Raw genomic sequence first — 10,478 nt, 5'->3', positions numbered from 1 at the left:
ACCCAGAGCAGAAGTTCTACTTTAGCCAGCTCAGGCCTGCAAACAAACTGCGTTTCACAGGCCTTTGTAAGAGATGCTCACGGTAGGCTGTAAGAGCACTGCGCACAGCGAGTTGTTTCTTAGCTTCCCAAAGAGCTGGAAGCAAGATGCTTTGGGGCCCAACTCGCCCTTTGGAAAGAAGCCTGCACGTTGAGCCTTTCAGCTCTAGGGCAATGTAGCACACCCAGAGCAGAAGTTCTACTTCAGCCAGATCAGGCCTGCAAAGAAACTGCGTTTCACAGGCCTTTGTAAGAGATGTTCCCGGTAGGCTGTAAGAGCACTGTGCAGAGCGAGTTGATTCTTAGCTTTCCAAAGAGCTGGAAGCAAGATACTTTGGGGCCCTACTCGCAATTGGAATGAAGCCTGCACGTTGTGCCTTTCAGCTATTGGGCAATGTGGCACACCCAGAGCAGAAGTTCTACTTTAGCCAGCTCAGGCCTGCAAACAAACTGCGTTTCACAGGCCTTTGTAAGAGATGCTCACGGTAGGCTGTAAGAGCACTGCGCACAGCGAGTTGTTTCTTAGCTTCCCAAAGAGCTGGAAGCAAGATGCTTTGGGGCCCAACTCGCCCTTTGGAAAGAAGCCTGCACGTTGAGCCTTTCAGCTCTAGGTCCATGTAGCACACCCAGAGCAGAAGTTCTACTTCAGCCAGATCAGGCCTGCAAAGAAACTGCGTTTCACAGGCCTTTGTAAGAGATGTTCCCGGTAGGCTGTAAGAGCACTGTGCAGAGCGAGTTGTTCTTAGCTTCCCAAAGAGCTGGAAGCAAGATGCTTTGGGGCCCAACTCACCCTTTGGAAAGAAGCCTGCACGTTGTGCCTTTCAACTCTAGGCCAATGTAGCACACCCAGAGCAGAAGTTCTAGTTCAGCCAGATCAGGCCTGCAAAGAAACTGCGTTTCACAGGCCTTTGTAAGAGATGTTCCCGGTAGGCTGTAAGAGCACTGTGCAGAGCGAGTTGTTTCTTAGCTTCCCAAAGAGCTGGAAGCAAGATGCTTTGGGGCCCAACTCGCCCTTTGGAAAGAAGCCTGCACGTTGTGCCTTTCAGCTCTAGGCCAATGTAGCACACCCAGAGCAGAAGTTCTACTTCAGCCAGATCAGGCCTGCAAAGAAACTGCGTTTCACAGGCCTTTGGAAGAGATGTTCCCGGTAGGCTGTAAGAGCACTGTGCAGAGCGAGTTGTTTCTTAGCTTCCCAAGGAGCTGGAAGCAAGATGCTTTGCGGCCCAACTCGCCCTTTGCAAAGAAGCCTGCACGCTGTGCCTTTCAGCTCTAGGGCGATGTAGCACACGCAGAGCAGAAGTTCTAGTTCAGCCAGATCAGGCCTGCAAAGAAACTGCGTTTCACAGGCCTTTGTAAGAGATGTTCCCGGTAGGCTGTAAGAGCACTGTGCAGAGCGAGTTGTTTCTTAGCTTCCCAAAGAGCTGGAAGCAAGATGCTTTGGGGCCCCACTCGCCCTTTGGAAAGAAGCCTGCACGTTGTGCCTTTCAGCTCTAGGGCAATGTAGCACACCCAGAGCAGAAGTTCTACTTCAGCCAGATCAGGCCTGCAAAGAAACTGCGTTTGAGATGCCTTTGTAACAGATGTTCCCGGTAGGCTGTAAAAGCACTGTGCAGAGCGAGTTGTTTCTTAGCTTCCCAAAGAGCTGGAAGCAAGATGCTTTGGGGCCCAACTTGCCCTTTAGAAAGAAGCCTGCACGTTGCGCCTTTCAGCTCTAGGGCAATGTAGGACACCCAGATCAGAAGTTCTACTTCAGCCAGATCAGGCCTGCAAAGAAACTGCGTTTCACAGGCCTTTGTAAGAGATGTTCCCAGTAGGCTGTAAGAGCACTGTGCAGAGCGAGTTGTTTCTTAGCTTCCCAAAGAGCTGGAAGCAAGATGCTTTGGGGCCCAACTCGCCCTTTGGAAAGAAGCCTGCACGTTGTGCCTTTCAGCTCAGGGCCAATGTAGAACACCCAGAGCAGAAGTTCTACTTCAGCCATATCAGGCCTGCAAAGAAACTCGTTTCACAGGCCTTTGTAAGAGATGTTCCCGGTAGGCTGTAAGAGCACTGTGCAGAGCGAGTTGTTTCTTAGCTTCCCAAAGAGCTGGAAGCAAGATGCTTTGGGGCCCAACTCGCTCTTTGGAAAGAAGCCTGCACGCTGTGCCTTTCAGCTCTAGGGCAATGTAGCACATGCAGAGCAGAAGTTCTACTTCAGCCAGATCAGGCCTGCAAAGAAACTGTGTTTCACAGGCCTTTGTAAGAGATGTTCCCGGTAGGCTGTAAGAGCACTGTGCAGAGCGAGTTGTTTCATAGCTAGCCCAAAGAGCTGGAAGCAAGATGCTTTGGGGCCCAACTCGCCCTTTGGAAAGAAGCCTGCACGTTGTGCCTTTCAGCTCTAGGGCCATGTAGCACACCCAGAGCAGAAGTTCTACTTCAGCCAGATAAGGCCTGCAAAGAAACTGCGTTTCACAGGCCTTTGTAAGAGATGTTGCCGGTAGAATGTAAGAGCACTGTGCAGAGCGACTTGTTTCTTAGCTTCCCAAAGAGCTGGAAGCAAGATGCTTTGGGGCCCAACTCGCCCTTTGGAAAGAAGCCTGCACGTTGTGCCTTTCAGCTCAGGGCCAATGTAGAACACCCAGAGCAGAAGTTCTACTTCAGCCATATCAGGCCTGCAAAGAAACTCGTTTCACAGGCCTTTGTAAGAGATGTTCCCGGTAGGCTGTAAGAGCACTGTGCAGAGCGAGTTGTTTCTTAGCTTCCCAAAGAGCTGGAAGCAAGATGCTTTGGGGCCCAACTCGCCCTTTGGAAAGAAGCCTGCACGCTGTGCCTTTCAGCTCTAGGCCAATGTAGCACACGCAAAGCCGAAGTTCTACTTCAGCCAGATCAGGCCTGCAAAGAAACTGCGTTTCACAGGCCTTTGGAAGAGATGTTCCCGGTAGGCTGTAAGAGCACTGTGCAGAGCGAGTTGTTTCTTAGCTTCCCAAAGAGCTGGAAGCAAGATGCTTTGGGGCCCAAATCGCCCTTTGGAAAGAAGCCTGCACGTTGTGCCTTTCAGCTCTAGGGCAATGTAGCACACCCAGAGCAGAAGTTCCACTTCAGCCAGATCAGGCCTGCAAAGAAACTGCGTTTCACAGGCCTTTGTAATAGATGTTCCCGGTAGGCTGTAAGAGCACTGTGCAGAGCGTGTTGTTTCTTAGCTTCCCAAGGAGCTGGCAGCAAGATGCTTTGGGGCCCAACTCGCCCTTTGGAAAGAAGCCTGCACGTTGTGCCTTTCAGCTCTAGGGCAATGTAGCACACCCAGAGCAGAAGTTCCACTTCAGCCAGATCAGGCCTGCAAAGAAATTGCGTTTCACAGGCCTTTGGAAGAGATGTTCCCGGTAGGCTGTAAGAGCACTGTGCAGAGCGAGTTGTTTCTTAGCTTCCCAAGGAGCTGGAAGCAAGATGCTTTGCGGCCCAACTCGCCCTTTGCAAAGAAGCCTGCACGCTGTGCCTTTCAGCTCTAGGGCGATGTAGCACACGCAGAGCAGAAGTTCTAGTTCAGCCAGATCAGGCCTGCAAAGAAACTGCGTTTCACAGGCCTTTGTAAGAGATGTTCCCGGTAGGCTGTAAGAGCACTGTGCAGAGCGAGTTGTTTCTTAGCTTCCCAAAGAGCTGGAAGCAAGATGCTTTGGGGCCCCACTCGCCCTTTGGAAAGAAGCCTGCACGTTGTGCCTTTCAGCTCTAGGGCAATGTAGCACACCCAGAGCAGAAGTTCTACTTCAGCCAGATCAGGCCTGCAAAGAAACTGCGTTTGAGATGCCTTTGTAACAGATGTTCCCGGTAGGCTGTAAAAGCACTGTGCAGAGCGAGTTGTTTCTTAGCTTCCCAAAGAGCTGGAAGCAAGATGCTTTGGGGCCCAACTCGCCCTTTAGAAAGAAGCCTGCACGTTGCGCCTTTCAGCTCTAGGGCAATGTAGGACACCCAGATCAGAAGTTCTACTTCAGCCAGATCAGGCCTGCAAAGAAACTGCGTTTCACAGGCCTTTGTAAGAGATGTTCCCAGTAGGCTGTAAGAGCACTGTGCAGAGCGAGTTGTTTCTTAGCTTCCCAAAGAGCTGGAAGCAAGATGCTTTGGGGCCCAACTCGCCCTTTGGAAAGAAGCCTGCACGTTGTGCCTTTCAGCTCAGGGCCAATGTAGAACACCCAGAGCAGAAGTTCTACTTCAGCCATATCAGGCCTGCAAAGAAACTCGTTTCACAGGCCTTTGTAAGAGATGTTCCCGGTAGGCTGTAAGAGCACTGTGCAGAGCGAGTTGTTTCTTAGCTTCCCAAAGAGCTGGAAGCAAGATGCTTTGGGGCCCAACTCGCTCTTTGGAAAGAAGCCTGCACGCTGTGCCTTTCAGCTCTAGGGCAATGTAGCACATGCAGAGCAGAAGTTCTACTTCAGCCAGATCAGGCCTGCAAAGAAACTGTGTTTCACAGGCCTTTGTAAGAGATGTTCCCGGTAGGCTGTAAGAGCACTGTGCAGAGCGAGTTGTTTCATAGCTAGCCGAAAGAGCTGGAAGCAAGATGCTGTGGGGCCCAACTCGCCCTTTGGAAAGAAGCCTGCACGTTGTGCCTTTCAGCTCTAGGGCCATGTAGCACACCCAGAGCAGAAGTTCTACTTCAGCCAGATCAGGCCTGCAAAGAAACTGCGTTTCACAGGCCTTTGTAAGAGATGTTGCCGGTAGAATGTAAGAGCACTGTGCAGAGCGACTTGTTTCTTAGCTTCCCAAAGAGCTGGAAGCAAGATGCTTTGGGGCCCAACTCGCCCTTTGGAAAGAAGCCTGCACGTTGTGCCTTTCAGCTCAGGGCCAATGTAGAACACCCAGAGCAGAAGTTCTACTTCAGCCATATCAGGCCTGCAAAGAAACTCGTTTCACAGGCCTTTGTAAGAGATGTTCCCGGTAGGCTGTAAGAGCACTGTGCAGAGCGAGTTGTTTCTTAGCTTCCCAAAGAGCTGGAAGCAAGATGCTTTGGGGCCCAACTCGCCCTTTGGAAAGAAGCCTGCACGCTGTGCCTTTCAGCTCTAGGCCAATGTAGCACACGCAAAGCCGAAGTTCTACTTCAGCCAGATCAGGCCTGCAAAGAAACTGCGTTTCACAGGCCTTTGGAAGAGATGTTCCCGGTAGGCTGTAAGAGCACTGTGCAGAGCGAGTTGTTTCTTAGCTTCCCAAAGAGCTGGAAGCAAGATGCTTTGGGGCCCAAATCGCCCTTTGGAAAGAAGCCTGCACGTTGTGCCTTTCAGCTCTAGGGCAATGTAGCACACCCAGAGCAGAAGTTCCACTTCAGCCAGATCAGGCCTGCAAAGAAACTGCGTTTCACAGGCCTTTGTAAGAGATGTTCCCGGTAGGCTGTAAGAGCACTGTGCAGAGCGTGTTGTTTCTTAGCTTCCCAAGGAGCTGGAAGCAAGATGCTTTGGGGCCCAACTCGCCCTTTGGAAAGAAGCCTGCACGTTGTGCCTTTCAGCTCTAGGGCAATGTAGCACACCCAGAGCAGAAGTTCTACATCAGCCAGATCAGGCCTGCAAAGAAACTGAGTTTCACAGGCCTTTGTAAGAGATGTTCCCCGTAGGCTGTAAGAGCACTGTGCAGAGCGAGTTGTTTCTTAGCTTCCCAAAGAGCTGGAAGCAAGATGCTTTGCGGCCCAACTCGCCCTTTGGAAAGATGCCTGCACGTTGTTCCTTTCAGCTCTAGGGCAATGTAGCACACCCAGAGCAGAAGTTCTACTTCAGCCAGATCAGGCCTGCAAAGAAACTGCATTTCACAGGCCTTTGTAGTGATGCTCCCGGTGGGCTGTAAGAGCACTGTGCAGAGCGAGTTGTTTCATAGCTAGCCCAATGAGCTGGAAGCAAGATGCTTTGGGGCCCAACTCACCCTTTGGAAAGAAGCCTGCACGTTGTGCCTTTCAGCTCTAGGCCAATGTAGCACACCCAGAGCAGAAGTTCTACTTCAGCCAGCTCAGGCCGGCAAAGAAACTGCGTTTGAGAGGCCTTTGAAAGAGATGTTCCCGGTAGGCTGTAACAGCACTGTGCAGAGCGAGTTCTTTCTTAGCTTCCCAAAGAGCTGGAAGCAAGATGCTTCGGGGCCCAACTCGCCCTTTGGAAAGAAGCCTGCACGTTGTGCCTTTCAACTCTAGGCCAAGGTAGCACACCCAGAGCAGAAGTTCTAGTTCAGCCAGATCAGGCCTGCAAAGAAACTGCGTTTCACAGGCCTTTGTAAGAGATGTTCCCGGTAGGCTGTAAGAGCACTGTGCAGAGCGAGTTGTTTCTTAGCTTTCCACAGAGCTGGAAGCAAGATACTTTGGGGCCCTACTCGCCCTTTGGAAAGAAGCCTGCACGTTGTGCCTTTCAGCTCTAGGGCAATGTGGCACACCCAGAGCAGAAGTTCTACTTCAGCCAGCTCAGGCCTGCAAAGAAACTGCGTTTCACAGGCCTTTGTAAGAGATGATCACGGTAGGCTGTAAGAGCACTGCGCACAGCGAGTTGTTTCTTAGCTTCCCAAAGAGCTGGAAGCAAGATGCATTGGGGCCCAACTCGCCCTTTGGAAAGAAGCCTGCACGTTGAGCCTTTCAGCTCTAGGTCCATGTAGCACACCCAGAGCAGAAGTTCCACTTCAGCCAGATCAGGCCTGCAAAGAAACTGCGTTGCACAGGCCTTTGTAAGAGATGTTCCCGGTAGGCTGTAAGAGCACTGTGCAGAGCGAGTTGTTCTTAGCTTCCCAAAGAGCTGGAAGCAAGATGCTTTGGGGCCCAACTCACCCTTTGGAAAGAAGCCTGCACGTTGTGCCTTTCAGCTCTAGGCCAATGTAGCACACCCAGAGCAGAAGTTCTACTTCAGCCAGACCAGGCCTGCAAAGAAACTGCGTTTCACAGGCCTTTGTAAGAGATGTTCCCGGTAGGCTGTAAGAGCACTGTGCAGAGCGAGTTGTTTCTTAGCTTCCCAAAGAGCTGGAAGCAAGATGCTTTGGGGCCCAACTCGCCCTTTGGAAAGAAGCCTGCACGCTGTGCCTTTCAGCTCTAGGGCAATGTACCACATGCAGAGCAGAAGTTCTACTTCAGCCAGATCAGGCCTGCAAAGAAACTGCGTTTCACAGGCCTTTGTAAGAGATGTTCCCGGTAGGCTGTAAGAGCACTGTGCAGAGCGAGTTGTTTCATAGCTAGCCCAAAGAGCTGGAAGCAAGATGCTTTGGGGCCCAACTCGCCCTTTGGAAAGAAGCCTGCACGTTGTGCCTTTCAGCTCTAGGGTCATGTAGCACACCCAGAGCAGAAGTTCTACTTCAGCCAGATCAGGCCTGCAAAGAAACTGCGTTTCACAGGCCTTTGGAAGAGATGTTCCCGGTAGGCTGTAAGAGCACTGTGGAGAGCGACTTGTTTCTTAGCTTCCCAAAGAGCTGGAAGCAAGATGCTTTGGGGCCCAACCCGCCCTTTGGAAAGAAGCCTGCACGTTGTGCCTTTCAGCTCAGGGTCAATGTAGAACACCCAGAGCAGAAGTTCTACTTCAGCCAGATCAGGCCTGCAAAGAAACTCGTTTCACAGGCCTTTGTAAGAGATGTTCCCGGTAGGCTGTAAGAGCACTGTGCAGAGCGAGTTGTTTCTTAGCTTCCCAAAGAGCTGGAAGCAAGATGCTTTGGGGCCCAACTCGCCCTTTGGAAAGAAGCCTGCACGCTGTGCCTTTCAGCTCTAGGGCAATGTAGCACACGCAGAGCAGAAGTTCTACTTCAGCCAGATCAGGCCTGCAAAGAAACTGCGTTGCACAGGCCTTTGGAAGAGATGTTCCCGGTAGGCTGTAAGAGCACTGTGCAGAGCGAGTTGTTTCTTAGCTTCCCAAAGAGCTGGAAGCAAGATGCTTTGGGGCCCAACTCACCCTTTGGAAAGAAGCCTGCACGTTGTGCCTTACAGCTCTAGGCCAATGTAGCACACCCAGAGCAGTTCAACTTCAGCCAGATCAGGCCTGCAAAGAAACTGCGTTTCACAGGCCTTTGGAAGAGATGTTCCCGGTAGGCTGTAAGAGCACTGTGCAGAGCGAGTTGTTTCTTAGCTTCCCAAAGAGCTGGAAGCAAGGTGCTTTGGGGCCCAACTCGCCCTTTGGAAAGAAGACTGCACGTTGTGCCTTTCAGCTCTAGGCCAATGTAGCACACCCAGAGCAGAAGTTCCACTTCATCCAGATCAGGCCTGCAAACAAACTGCGTTTCACAGGCCTTTGGAAGAGATGTTCCCGGTAGGCTGTAAGAGCACTGTGCAGAGCGAGTTGTTTCTTAGCTTCCCAAAGAGCTGGAAGCAAGATGCTTTGGGGCCCAACTCGCCCTGTGGAAAGAAGCCTGCACGTTGTGCCTTTCAGCTCAGGGCCAATGTAGAACACCCAGAGCAGAAGTTCTACTTCAGCCATATCAGGCCTGCAAAGAAACTCGTTTCACAGGCCTTTGTAAGAGATGTTCCCGGTAGGCTGTAAGAGCACTGTGCAGAGCGAGTTGTTTCTTAGCTTCCCAAAGATCTGGAAGCAAGATGCTTTGGGGCCCAAATCGCCCTTTTGAAAGAAGCCTGCACGTTGTGCCTTTCAGCTGTAGGGCAATGTAGCACACCCTGAGCAGAAGTTCCACTTCAGCCAGATCAGGCCTGCAAAGAAACTGCGTTTCACAGGCATTTGTAATAGATGTTCCCGGTAGGCTGTAAGAGCACTGTGCAGAGCGTGTTGTTTCTTAGCTTCCCAAGGAGCTGGAAGCAAGATGCTTTGGGGCCCATCTCGCCCTTTGGAAAGAAGCCTGCACGTTGTGCCTTTCAGCTCTAGGGCAATGTAGCACACCCAGAGCAGAAGTTCTACATCAGCCAGATCAGGACTGCAAAGAAACTGAGTTTCACAGGCCTTTGTAAGAGATGTTCCCGGTAGGCTGTAAGAGCACTGTGCAGAGCGAGTTGTTTCTTAGCTTCCCAAAGAGCCGGAATCAAGATGCTTTGGGGCCCAACTCGCCCTTTGGAAAGAAGCCTGCACGTTGTGCCTTTCAGCTCAGGGCCAATGTAGAACACCCAGAGCAGAAGTTCTACTTCAGCCATATCAGGCCTGCAAAGAAACTGCGTTTCACAGGCCTTTGTAAGAGATGTTCCCGGTAGGCTGTAAGAGCACTGTGCAGAGCGAGTTGTTTCTTAGCTTCCCAAAGAGCCGGAAGCAAGATGCTTTGGGGCCCAACTCGCCCTTTGGAAAGAAGCCTGCACGTTGTGCCTTTCAGCTCTAGGCCAATGTAGCACACCCAGAGCAGAAGTTCTACTTCAGCCAGATCAGGCCTGCAAAGAAACTGCGTTTGAGATGCCTTTGTAAGTGTTGTTCCCGGTAGGCTGTAAAAGCACTGTGCAGAGCGAGTTGTTTCTTAGCTTCCCAAGGAGCTGGAAGCAAGATGCTTTGCGGCCCAACTCGCCCTTTGCAAAGAAGCCTGCACGTTGTGCCTTTCAGCTCTAGGCAATGTAGCACACGCAGAGCAGAAGTTCTAGTTCAGCCAGATCAGGCCTGCAAGGAAACAGCGTTTCACAGGCCTTTGTAAGAGATGTTCCCGGTAGGCTGTAAGAGCACTGTGCAGAGCGAGTTGTTTCTTAGCTTCCCAAAGAGCTGGAAGCAAGATGCTTTGGGGCCCAACTCGCCCTGTGGAAAGAAGCCTGCACGTTGTGCCTTTCAGCTCAGGGCCAATGTAGAACACCCAGAGCAGAAGTTCTACTCCAGCCATATCAGGCCTGCAAAGAAACTCGTTTCACAGGCCTTTGTAAGAGATGTTCCCGGTAGGCTGTAAGAGCACTGTGCAGAACGAGTTGTTTCTTAGCTTCCCAAAGAGCTGGAAGCAAGATGCTTTGGGGCCCAAATCGCCCTTTGGAAAGAAGCCTGCACGTTGTGCCTTTCAGCTCTAGGGCAATGTAGCACACCCAGAGCAGAAATTCCACTTCAGCCAGATCAGGCCTGCAAAGAAACTGCGTTTCACAGGCCTTTGTAATAGATGTTCCCGGTAGGCTGTAAGAGCACTGTGCAGAGCGTGTTGTTTCTTAGCTTCCCAAGGAGCTGGAAGCAAGATGCTTTGGGGCCCAACTCGCCCTTTGGAAAGAAGCCTGCACGTTGTGCCTTTCAGCTCTAGGGCAATGTAGCACACCCAGAGCAGAAGTTCTACATCAGCCAGATCAGGACTGCAAAGAAACTGAGTTTCACAGGCCTTTGTAAGAGATGTTCCCGGTAGGCTGTAAGAGCACTGTGCAGAGCGAGTTGTTTCTTAGCTTCCCAAAGAGCTGGAAGCAAGATGCTTTGGGGCCCAACTCGCCCTTTGGAAAGAAGCCTGCACGTTGTGCCTTTCAGCTCTAGGGCAATGTAGAGCACCCAGAGCAGAAGTTCCACTTCAGCCAGATCAGGCCTGCAAAGAAACTGCGTTTCACAGGCCTTTGTAAGAGATGTTCCCGGTAGGCTGTAAAAGCACTGT

This window comes from Equus caballus, chromosome 5 (assembly GCF_041296265.1).
Source record: "Equus caballus isolate H_3958 breed thoroughbred chromosome 5, TB-T2T, whole genome shotgun sequence".
NCBI lineage: Eukaryota > Metazoa > Chordata > Mammalia > Perissodactyla > Equidae > Equus > Equus caballus.
Note: the sequence above shows the minus strand (reverse complement) of the source record.